This window comes from Pleurodeles waltl, chromosome 2_2, assembly GCF_031143425.1.
Source record: "Pleurodeles waltl isolate 20211129_DDA chromosome 2_2, aPleWal1.hap1.20221129, whole genome shotgun sequence".
NCBI classification, from domain to species: Eukaryota; Metazoa; Chordata; class Amphibia; order Caudata; family Salamandridae; genus Pleurodeles; species Pleurodeles waltl.
In genome coordinates this window covers 21,177,143-21,189,408 of record NC_090439.1, presented here as the reverse complement: position 1 = coordinate 21,189,408, position 12,266 = coordinate 21,177,143, and the positions used below count along the sequence as shown (strand labels likewise).

Genomic DNA, 12,266 nt, shown 5'->3' with positions numbered 1-12,266 from the left:
GCTCCCAGGCATGCTCAGGCACGCAGATCAAATATTCAAAGAGACATTTAGATCAAGGATTATAACTCCCAGGGTGGATAAAAAGTACAAGGCTGCCCCCTCTAACCCTTTATTTATTTATAAAAGCATAAATTCTTCCAGACTCTGTTGTTGCCTCCACTGCTCGCAAAAGAGCTAATAGCCAATCAACAGGAGACATACCTCCTGATAAAGAAAGCAAAAAATTTGATTCAGCAGGTAAAAGAGTGGCAGCTCAAACAGCCAATCACTGGCGAATTGCTAACGTCCAGGCGTTATTATCTGATACAATAGAGATCACTGGGATGCCCTGGAGAAGCTTCTACAATACTTCCCTGAGGAACACAGTAAAAGGGGGACAGAAATAGTAACTGAGGAAAAAACAATTTCAAATAATTCAATTAGATGTGTGCTTGATGCTGCTGATACAGCAACACACAGTATTAACACCAGCTTTATCATTAGGCAACATACCTGGCTCAGATGCTCAGGCTTTAAACCAAAGGTACAACAGGCAATGTTGAACATGCCATTTGATAAAGAGCATTTATTTGGCTCACAAGTGGATACCACACTTGAAAAGCTAAATAAAGACAATCAGACTGCCAAAGCTATGGGAGGACTCCAAGCCAGCACACACAGGGGTACTTTTTGTCACACAGGATTTGGAAGAGGCTTTCGGTCATCATTTCATGAACAGTCTTCCACTCAAACAAAGCCCACCTCTCAAAACACCAGAGGATATTTTAGAGGTTCCTACAGAGGCAACAGTAACAAAAGAAGAGGAAAGCCATCTACATCTAGGGGCTCCTCATCTACCACCAAACAGTGACTTTCTCCCAAACCTACCAACTCACACCACTCCTGTAGGGGGAAGGTTAGAACATTTTTACCTGCATTGATCTCAAACTACCACAGATCAATGGGTACTTTCAGTTATCTAAAATGGTTACTGTCTCAAGCTCACTTCCACTCCACCAAATATACCCCCTTGTATTCACAGACTCTCACAAGATCATCTCGCTCTTCTCAAAGAGGAAGCACACTCTCTTGTTCTCAAAGGGGCTATAGAACCAGTACCATTACAACACCATGGTAGAGGAGTATACTCCTTTTATTTCATAATACCCCAAAAGAAGGGTCTTTCAGACTAATATTAGGTCTCTCACCCTTAAACTAATACATCTTATCAGAACACTTCCATGTGGTCACTCTTCAGGACGTTTTCTGCAACAAGGCGACTTAATGACCGCGTTAGACCTATAAGACACTTACTTTCACATTCCCATTCATCCAGCACACCGCAAATACCTAAGATTCGTAGTTGCTTGAAAACATTACCAATTCAAGGTATTACCATTCAGAGTCAAAACTGCTCCCAGGGTATTCACAAAATGTCTTGTGGTAGTCGCAGCACATCTCAGAAGACAACAAATTCATATCTTCCCTTATTTGGACGATTGGCTCATCAAAGCCAATTCATGCACACAGTGTCAAAGCCACACTCAATTCACAATTTGTCTCCTACACTCTTGGGGGTTCACCATCAATTTCCTCAAATCTCATCTTCACCCTCTCCAGATACAGCCCTATCTAGGAGCGATTCTCAGCACAAAATTAGGATAGCGGTTCCCAGCTCAGCCCGATTTCAAGCCTTTCAAACAATGATTGCTACTTTAACAAAGAATCAAGCATACACAGTAAGAACTGATATGCGATTATTAGGGATGATGGCATCGTGCATTGCCACTGTACCTCATACCAGGCTTCATATGTGGCCCCTTCAACAGTGCTTCTCTCATTAATTGTCTAAGGCACAGGGTCAGATGGAAGATCTAGTGTTGTTGGACCGCCAGAATTATCGCTCTCTGCAATGTTGGAACACCACAAAACTTATGAAAGGACGGCCCTGTTTAGACAATGTGCCTCAGGTCACTCTCACGACAGACACCTCAAATACCAGTTGGGAAGCTCATTTCCACAACCTCACAGTCCAGGGGCTATGAGACACCACTTGACAGTCCTTACACATCATTTACCTGGAACTGCAAGCAGTCTTCCTAGCAATGAAAGCATTTATTCCACAATGGCAACAAAAAGAAGTGTTGACTGCTTTTGACTGCTGTTGACAGACAACATGACTGCTTTGTTCTATCTTCAAAAAACAGGGGGAGACATGATCTCATCAACTATCCCATCTTGCACAAACAATATGGAAATGGCCATTTTATCACAACATTCACATAGTGGCACAATATGTCCTAGGGACAGACATTCACTTTGCAGACCTGCCACGAATGGGAACTCCACCCACAAGTCCTCCACAGTACTTCCAGAGTGGGGGGGAACACCTCAAATAGACCTATTTGCCACACCTCAAAACAAAAAGATGCCCAAAATTCACCTCTAGGTACCTGCACCCTCAGTCCAAAGGCAATGCTCTATGGATGAGTTGCTCTGGGATATTTGCTTACGCTTTCCCCCCCTCTCCCACTCATTCCCTTTCTGGTTTGTTAGCTCAAACAGTCTTCCCTCATCATGATCCTGGTAGCTCCTATATAGGCACATCAACCATGGTTCACAACACGTTTGGAACTCACAGTAGTTCTACATCAAAAGCTTCCCAACAGACCAGACCTCCTAACACAAAATCAGGGTCAAATAAGTCATCCGAATCCCGAACCGCCTAAACCTAAACTCCTGAGGTCACCGAATTTGGGTATTTAGAACTACTGCAGGAATGTATGCATATTGTTAAAGAAGCACGCAACCCCGAAACCATACAATGTTGTGCGGCAAAATTGTAACGTTTTATTTGCTATTGTCAAACACAAAACATTGACCCTCTTAAGCCAACAGTACAAGAGATGTCTGTTATTTACTACATTTACAAAAAACAAATCTAGCTTACACGTCTATTTGTCTACATTTAGCAGCCATAGCTGCATGTCTTCAAAACATATAGCACATTTCTTTGTTTAGAATGCCTGTTATCAAAGCATTTATGAAAGGACTTAAAGAATCATCCCACCAAGGATTCCTATAGCCCCATCCTGGAATTTTAACATTTTACTCACAAGGCTTATGGCTCCCCATATTTGAACCACTTTACTTCTGTTCCCTACAGTTCCTTTCCCTGAAAAGTAGCTTTTTTAGTCGCTGTCACTTCCCTTTGATGTGTCAGTGAGCTACAGGCTTTAACTTTGGAAGAACCTTTCTCATAAAGAAAAAAGTGAATTAAGAAATAATCCAAAATTCCTTCCAAAGGTAGTTTCACAATTTCATATCAATCAGTCAATAGAATTACCAGTTTTTCCCCCACCCAGATTCTGTGGCAGAAAGGGCTCTACAGACTCTTGATGTTAAAAGGGCTCTTAAGTATTATATAGATAGAACAAAAGAGTTTAAGAAAACAAAACAACTTTTTATGGCTTTCTCTATGACCCATAAAGGAGAAGCTATACCCAAAGCAACTAAATAGCTAGATGGATAGTCAAGTGAATTCAAACTTACTATAATAAAGCCAAATGACAATTACATGTTACACTTCGGGATCACTCCACTAGAAAGAAAGGTGCATCTATGGCATTTTTAGGTTACTTACCTGTAGCAGACATTTGCAAAGCAGCAACATGGTCTGCACTACATACTGTCACCAAACATTACGGTGTAGATGTATTTGCACGTCAGCAAGCAAATGTTGGACAAGCAGTACTCAATACACTTGTTCAAACAATTGCAACTCCTGCACGCTAGCCACCGCTTTATAGAGGTACTGCTTTACACTCTATGCACAGCATGTGTATCTACAGCCACACATGCCATCAAAAGGAAAATGTTATTTACCAGTAGACATCTGTTCGTGACATGTAGTGCTGTAGATTGACATGCACCCTCCCTCCTCCCCAGAAGCGTGTGGATGTTGGAATTTATTATTATGTATATATTGTACATATGTATATACATGGCAAGGTCATATTTTCTATTCTACTCTCTTTTTCTCACTACTTCATTCTACCGCCTACAACCATGCGCAGTATTACAGAGAGGAGGGGGTCTCTCGATCCTGTGACTCAAAAAGCTTTTCCGAAGAAAAACAGGTTGTGCCACTCGGAACCCAGTACTAGCTGGCGAGCTTATGCACAGCATGTGAATCTACAGCACTACATGCCACGAGCAGATGTCTGCTGGTAAGTAACATTTTCCTTACTCCAGTCCTTTGCAGAAGCAAATACCTTATCATTTCTAGGTTAGGAAAGTATCTTAGAGGAGTTTGTGAAAATTCACAAATCCATAAGTTTGTGTGCATTCAAAAATTACCAGGGCAGTCCATTCCTTTATTCTTCCACTCCCCACCGCTTGCCTAGGCGTACATCTAAATAAATATGCAGCTGTAAATGCTGTCACTTCATCTGTGTATATTTGTTTAGATAACAAAAAGGTGTAACCCATGGTATTTTTGGCAGCAAACCTACGTTTGCTATTGAAATGGCTTTGTGAATTGGGCCCTTATTGTTTTGGCCTATTGCAGAGATTAAGGTGCATGTTGTCTTTAAAAACAGACCGACTGCAACAGTACCCAGACATTGCACTTTAAATCATGACCGTTGATCTGTGAAACTTTCTTCGAAAGGCCAGTTTTGCAAACGTCTGCTAGGCAAGCATAAATTCTTCATTGCGCGTTGATTGTGACTTGAGAACTGCATGGCCTATCTCTTAACCTTTGTTGCTCTGAGTGACCTGTAAATTCTGATCCGAATTAAAGTTTTGTTTTTCACACTGAGATTTCAGCTTCTGAATGTAACCTAAATATCTGTGTGAAAGACCGGGGGTAAAATGCTCGTATCAGCCCGGAAACATATTTCTACATGGTAGTCCTAATATACTTGTAATCCCTGTTACTTCCGCACTCCTGTATTAAACAGAAGCCCCTAAAATTGTAATTTCAAGGTAGCGAAATAATGGTTATTTTAACAGGCCACTTGTAATTTAGGTCTTTATCATGTATTACAGATCACTAGAATGCAATTACATATCTTCAGGCATAGGATAGGTGCCCATTTATGCATCACAAATGCTATTTCCTTGCTGCCAGTGGAATGCTAATGGCTTTTGAGTGAGTTTGTTGATAACAGGTTTGAATATAAGATCTTGGAACATAGATGCCATTTTGTTTCCCATGCAATCTCTGGTATCTTAAAATTCTCAGAGTTTAGAGGACTTCTCAACTGAAGATCTTCTTGAATATCTTGCTGTCTATTGCAAGGCATATTGTGGCTTACAAAAAACATACAAGAGCTTGGAGCCCGCCCATTGCTTGCCATTTTTTGGCTTTCCATGTCAGTTTTATTTACATACTTGTGATTCTTATCCCAGCTTGTCAATATAGAGTGGGTCCCTCCCATGGAACTTTGACTCTTTACAATCTCTTTGATTGGCTGGCATTACTGCTTCCAATGCTTGTTTTTCAAGTACTACTTTTTTTTTCTTTTGTGTGGAGCACCCCATCAGAGTGTGTATGTTTTACAGCGGTCTCCCTTGTGTATGTCTCTCCCCCTGCACTTTGTGTTGCTCTCTGTTGCTTGACTGCTTCTCCCTGCATCCTTCCTTTTGTGCTCACCTGTGTGCTTTTCGTCACTGCTTTCTCACCCTCTGTGTTCCGTTCCCCCACCCCATTTGTAGCTTTTGCTCCCACCCCCTCCTGCTTTTGCACACCCTCCTGGGATGTCCAACGTGCTGTTTTCACGTCCCATCCCTTGTTGCTTCAGTGTTTACCCCCACACTCCCTGTGTTGCTTTGATGTTCGTTCATCCCTCGTCTGAATAGCTTCCTCTGCCTTTCCCAACCTGCTTAACAAAAAATACACAACAACACTTTTGTTCATTTTCTATTCTTTTTATTTACCAGTCCTACTCGGATCAGTAAATACAAAGAAAAAAGATGCTTGCATGCATGGTGTGTGGTGCTACAAAATGATGTGGGCGGCCGTGCCAAAGCCTTTTAGTGCTTTAATTTTTTTCAAGCTATAACCATGCTGCACAGCATCAAAAAACCATTTGAAAGCCAATAGCTCACAAAAGCAATACCTTTGCCGGTGCTTTTATTAAACTGAGTTGCGTGCTCATTGCGCATATGTGCAGTGATTGGCAAGAGCGCTACATTGAAACTTGCCAAGGCTGACTCGCACTTATCTTTTTGAAGGACAGTAAACTGAGTACTATTAAATTCGGCAGTTGTAAAACTCCTGTTATTATCGGCACTTAGAAAGGGCAGAAGGTGGTATAAAGCACTGCATTAAAAATAAGTTATGTTGTGGCCCACCGCCAACTCACAGGAGCCATCAAGTAAACCACGGCTGTGCTTTTGGAAGCTTAGAAACTGAGGTTGTTTGTGCCTTCTATGTTCGGTTGTACCTCCGAACTTACTTATGGGTGGTATTGTCTGCTGCTTCACAGTGTTATTTTTTTCCTGCTGTTTGTCTCTCATCCCATTACTTCTCATTTAAAGCACCACGTGTCTGTTGTTGACAGTGTTAAATGATTTTTAAGCTATGTTTTAATTTAATGTGTTCTGTGTCTTTTATGCACAAATTAGGTATTTCGTTGCAGAGTTGATAGCTGGTCGCACAGAGTAATCTCAGAATATGCCCCTGGTGATCGGTGGTTTAAGTGGTCAATGTCCAGAAATACGTTACATTTCTTTAAATTATTAGGATTCCGCAGTATTCCGTAATCACCCTTCTTGTCCCCTTTTTTGTGCTTGATTTTACAAACTTTGTCCAAAATTGGATTACTGTCCTTGCCCGGCTTTCCTCGTGTCCCCCACTTTAAAGCGGCCTGGAATATTCGGAAAAGGATTAGGATGCTGCCACTTGTCCCGTCTCATCCGTCTGTTGATATTTCAAAGCAATAGCCTTCATCCGAATGGAAAGGATTTGATTTTCAAATCATGTTTGAAGGCTGAGAACGCCAAACGGCCTTTTATGTAGCCTCTTCTATTCTTAGGGTGACCAGACGTCCCGGATTTCCCCGGACAGTCCCGGTTTTTAGAGGACTGTCCCGGTGTCCCGACGCTTCTCTTCATTTTAAATAAATGTCCCGGTTTTTGGGACAAAGGTCATTTTATTAAATAAATGTCCCGGTTTTTTGGGACAAAGGTCAGATTATCTAGGGAAGCATAAATTAAATATGCTTACGAAATATGAAATAATTAAAGTAATGTATCTGTTACTGTCAGGCAACACAGTCCTGTGTCTGCTCCTGGCAGAGACAGAGGGGGGGAGCAGAGAGAGGTTGGTGGGGGCGGGATGGGGGTGCAGGGTAGGATGTCAAGTCATACCTAATTTTATATATGTAGTCTTGTAAATGTGTGTAATTATGTTTATATATATATATATATATAAATATATATATATATATAAACAAACAGTATAGACACACATTCGCAAAGCTATGCAAAAAAAACGGGACAGGCCAGATATAAAAGTGAGAGTAAAATCATTAGTCCTTCTTTTATATCTGACCTGTCCCGGTTTTCGCTCCTCAAAATTTGGTCACCCTTTCTATTCTGCCAAAAAATCCCACCAATATGGTCCTGAATTTCACATTTTTACTCCACATTTATGCTTCTTTTTAATACTGGAAACCAAACCTTTTTAAACCCCTCCTTATTCTCTATGGAAAGGCCTCATTTTTATCCCAGGGAAGAACTTGACTTAGTTCAAGGTGGCCATTTTAAATGTGCTTGAAAATAAAGGACATCAAAACCTGTCAGTTATCTGTATCAAACTTTTCCAAACCTGTCACATTAGTTTACAGCTGCACTGTCCAGCAGCCTTCGGTCATGTAACAGTGTTTCAGTGTTCTGTAATGTTTACTTCAGTCTTCTCTGTATTGTAAGCCACCAGTAGCTGCCAAGTTTACATTGTAACCACAAAAATGAAAAATATTTTAACAAAGATATATGCTAATAAGCATTAGCTTTTTTTATGTAAGTGTTGTAGGTGTTTTCTGCGTATAATCTTTTGCTGTTTCTCATCTAGCCGCAATCTACTGCTGTTCGAGCAATGTAAGCCTTGTGGAACCTAGAATTGATCAGTTTTTTAAACCAAAGGCTAGTTCACCCATCGACCTTCAGGTTTCCTTTTATAAAAGGCAGTTTCACAGTCAATATAGCTAACATCTAACCAGGTCATTTGCATGGTCCCAGGCCATCCTTTGGAATGCTTTCACTGAGGCGAGTAGAAATTCAGATACAATTTATAGGTCGAGCGGGCAAGCGCTCTAACCTGTTGCAATCTGTCTGTGGGTTTTTAACCATGCCCACCACACGCCCATCACTATTATTTGTTCATGGGCTTGCCTTTCAAAAATCCTTTGTTATGAATGGTAAATGCTTTACGTTTGTCCCTCCTTGGTGTAGTTTTGTTAACTGCCTTGGCCATCAACCCTGTTACATGGATAATTGCACTTTTGCTGATATGTTTGACAGTGAGCGAACTTCTTTTTCCTTTTCCATCTCTCATTGAAGCTCACGCTCACGGCAGCCGTGGCGCTTTGAATTGGCTTGCATATATCAACTGTTTTACTTTTTATTTTCAATTTATGTGGCAAGAAAGATCCAGTTAGGAATTTACAACGCTAATAGTTCTTACTCGAGCAAATGTGAGACCCACTGCATTGCAAATGCTTGTTTTTCTGGCCACCAATCCCCGAAACATGCTTACGGAGTAGTAATTTTGGCATTATCATCTACAGAATTGTCAAACTACAAATTTATTTTTTATCTTTAACCAGATGCTCCCAGCTTCTTTGTTTTTAGTATTTTTTAATAAACGTTGCATCGCCCAATATTATTATTATTATCATTATCCTTTGATTTTGCGTTTGACATTTTGGTGTCAATTCACAAGACTCTTTTTGGGTGTAAGACCTACACTTTAAAAAGTTCATAATGTATGCCTGTTTCTAAAGGAGTGATTGACAAAAGACACCTTCCAGGCACTGACATGCTCTATCTCTTGAGTGCATGCATGCCTTCGTTATACTCGCATAGAATCATTTAAAAAAGAGAGTTACTGCCAGCGTGTTAAGATAGAGTTAGCAGCTAGAGCAGTGGTATTTTGCACTGGTCTTCTTCATTTTCTGTTTTCGCCTCTAGGCTGATAGTTCTGGACAGAAGCAAAGGTGCAGGGCCGCTTTGATTTGGTGAGGAGCACTGGCATATTCTCATAAGAAGGGTAACACTAAATGAGAGACAGCTGTGCTATCCCCTCGTTCTTTATGGAATCCGGCAACTGGTCGTTGGATAATGCCAGAAAGCTGCTTGGTGTGCTGCTGGCTTTGCCACAGAAGTGCAGGCAGGTTGCTGCACAGACAAGGCCCATTGAGATTGAGCCGAAGGTTGGCAGAATTACAAATGTGAACAACTGAGGCCGGCCCAGGAGAGCCTGTATCCTTAGGGCAGAGAGTCCATCATTGGCAATTTGCGCAAGGGTTGTCAACAGGGATATCATTAGGTCACTGGATGCTCAGGAGGATTGTACCATTTGTGGAGACCCCTCTACCAAGCCGACTCCCCTTCACTCAGTAGTCTTTTAACTCATCGTGCTATTCCGTTTGCTTGCTGCGTTCATCGAAACTACCTGCCCAGTTGTGTGACACTAATTTCCTACACCCCATTATGGCCACGTAGCATAGTGAGAGATTTGTGGAAAAGGAGGGGAGGCCTTATGGTCAATATAGTAAAGAGCAAAGCAGTTTGTGTCACCCAGAGCAGCCAGTACCAGGAGCTTCTAGGACCATTCCTTTGAGTTGGATCGGGGTCATGCCTTGATCTGACGGTTTCCCCACTGAGCCCTTTCTCACTTCGCTGGCCCATTTGCACCTAATGGGCACCAGCTTTCTCTGACGATATCCGTGCTTGGAGGTATCGTCGGAGTGCTTGTAATTTACTAACCTGAAAACCTGCCCCTCTAGAGCTTAATATTTAGAATTCCGTGAAGTCTCCAAGATCTGTAAAAAAATTCAGATCCCTTGGAAGATTCCTTCATCTTTTCTGTTCCTGTCCCTTTCCTTATCCAGCCCAGCACTGTTGCTTTTGCTTTCAGATGCTGACAGGTACTCCACATTGTTCACGTGTGCCTGTTCAGTCACAGTCTTAGATTTTACTCTTTCTCTGTGAGCTGTTGCCCATGACTACTTGCTCTGTCTAGTTTTTCCATCTATTGCACTTTAGCTATAACCTACCCCTTAACTATTGTTGCTAGTTCCCTATTTTAGGATTATGGCATTTTCCATGCAGGGAAAAAACTGCGTTTTTTCTGTTTTAGTCAGGACTTCCATTGTACCGTCATTAACATGCTATGTCCTATTCCGAACAAAGTGAAGGCTACTTTCATTTTAAAATAAACGTGTCCTTTGGCACTGGTAGGAAGGTCAGAGCCTCATACAGATACGTGTATATTTTCAATGTATTCATACTTGTAAGGGTCATAGATGGTCCTAAAATAATGTGCTTTTTTGCTTCATTCGCAAATAGTGAAATCGATTAGAAAATTCGTTTTCATTTGTTTTCACTGTTCAATCAATCAGTTGTATTAATGCTGTGTCCTGCATTTCATGTGTATAAGAAGTGAAATGCGGGCAAAAATGTGTTTTAATGAATTTCAATTACCTGTTTTTATACCATGAGCAGACAGCCCTCTCCTTGAATATGTCTTTGTTACCATGTTTAACAAGGAGACGCACACCTGTGTTTTTCATTTAGTCAGGGAGGTTGTACTTTCAAACATTTTTATAAAAACATCCGTCGATCAGTACACATAGACATCCACTCGACACGAGATGTCAGTTTGATATTCCCATGGGTTGTGCAGTTTTTACAATTTTAAAACAGACTTCTGGAACGTTCTGTATGCGTTCTTGGCTTTTAATGTGTTCAGCTGCGTGCCCAGAGTAAAAGAAGATTACTGCCTCAGTCTGATGTGGCATAATGACCCCGAAAAAGGGTAAAATGCATTTGGACTTGGAGTTCTCACCCCTTCTGTATTGGATCAATAATGCCGTTGTGAATTCATCTGTCTTATTCCCCTCCCCACCACCTCCCCCCTCCCCCTCCCCCGGACAGGGACCAACTTCAAGTGCTGCTCCTTCATGTGGGCTAAAAAAAAAAAAAACGGAAATGGGCTGCCTTATGGGGCGGTAATATTGGCCTCATTATTTCGCCTGTGAGCCCAGATTGATTCGCCATCAAAAAACCTCCAGCCACTTTAAATGGTTTTCTGTGCAGCTATTTTCGCGCTGTTTAGAGAACCGAGCGGCGTTGCATAGACCATCTTTTGACAGACGTAAGCGTGGGGTGAGGGGAGGGATTGCCAGAGCATTGCAGGCTCACAATGAAGCCATTGGCCCTGCGCGCAGGTTATGCAGGCGAGATGCTGTAGGTAGCCAGCCGGAGGATGCTTAAGCTGATTAGCGCCGTTACACCGGCTCTTGGAGTGGCAGCGCGCGCCGAGCAGCGCCCAAGATCTTCCTAGAACGAGCAGCTGTTGTCATGAAATCGTATTATCGTCAATTAGCAAGGTCCAGGTGGTGACCTCTGATTAAGAGGTTTCATTCATTTTGGAGGGGGAGACGGGTTTCTGGACATCACCCTTCCACTGTCAGGACATACCATCGATCCAAGCAATAGTTGCTCCGACAAATTGGGCATTTCTTAGCGTGGGGCTTTCAGAAATGGTGTCCATCGCGGATGGATGGACTTGTGTTTTCCAGACCTGAAGAATTTTTGCGGCTGAAGCTGCATGCATGGCACACGTCATCACTGCGACCTTGCAAGGATGCTCCTCTCCATCCACACCCCGCGCCCCCTCCCGTGGGTTGATGCAGGCACTAGTTCCCTTTGTCCGTTTCTCCATGTTGAAGTCGAAATGTAGTTTGTTCATAATGGATTATTGATTGGCCTGAGAACAGCACAAGCCCCCAAAGCATTGTCGTCAATGGTACTCACTGCCAGTCGTGAAAGCATCGCGTCATGCCTCTGTTCGGATCCACGCCTGTACAGTATAAGCCTGCAATTGTTAATCTTCTGCAGACCAGGTTTAGGGCGCAGACACTTGTCAGGGTTGTTTTACAACCCCCGCCACTTCGGTCACTTTTAAAGTGAATGTTTTCTTAGTCTAGTCTGTAAAATGGGATGATAATGATGTCTTTTAATTTGTTGCCGATGGTGACACAGAGTAACCGATG

General features: G+C 42.1%; 1 protein-coding gene across 6 annotated transcripts in view; it reads left to right on the top strand.

Annotated features, from left to right (window-relative positions):
* ZNF516 (zinc finger protein 516) overlaps nucleotides 1-12,266 on the top strand; it is a 353,996-nt gene that overhangs the window by 165,995 nt on the left and 175,735 nt on the right. The window contains exon 4 of one of the 6 annotated variants that reach the window (XM_069219433.1): nucleotides 4,056-4,208. The exons of the other annotated variants lie outside the window; for them this stretch is intronic. The gene's annotated coding sequence lies outside the window, so the exon portion shown is untranslated. The remainder of the gene's footprint in view (nucleotides 1-4,055; nucleotides 4,209-12,266) is intronic. 6 annotated transcript variants of the gene reach the window in all.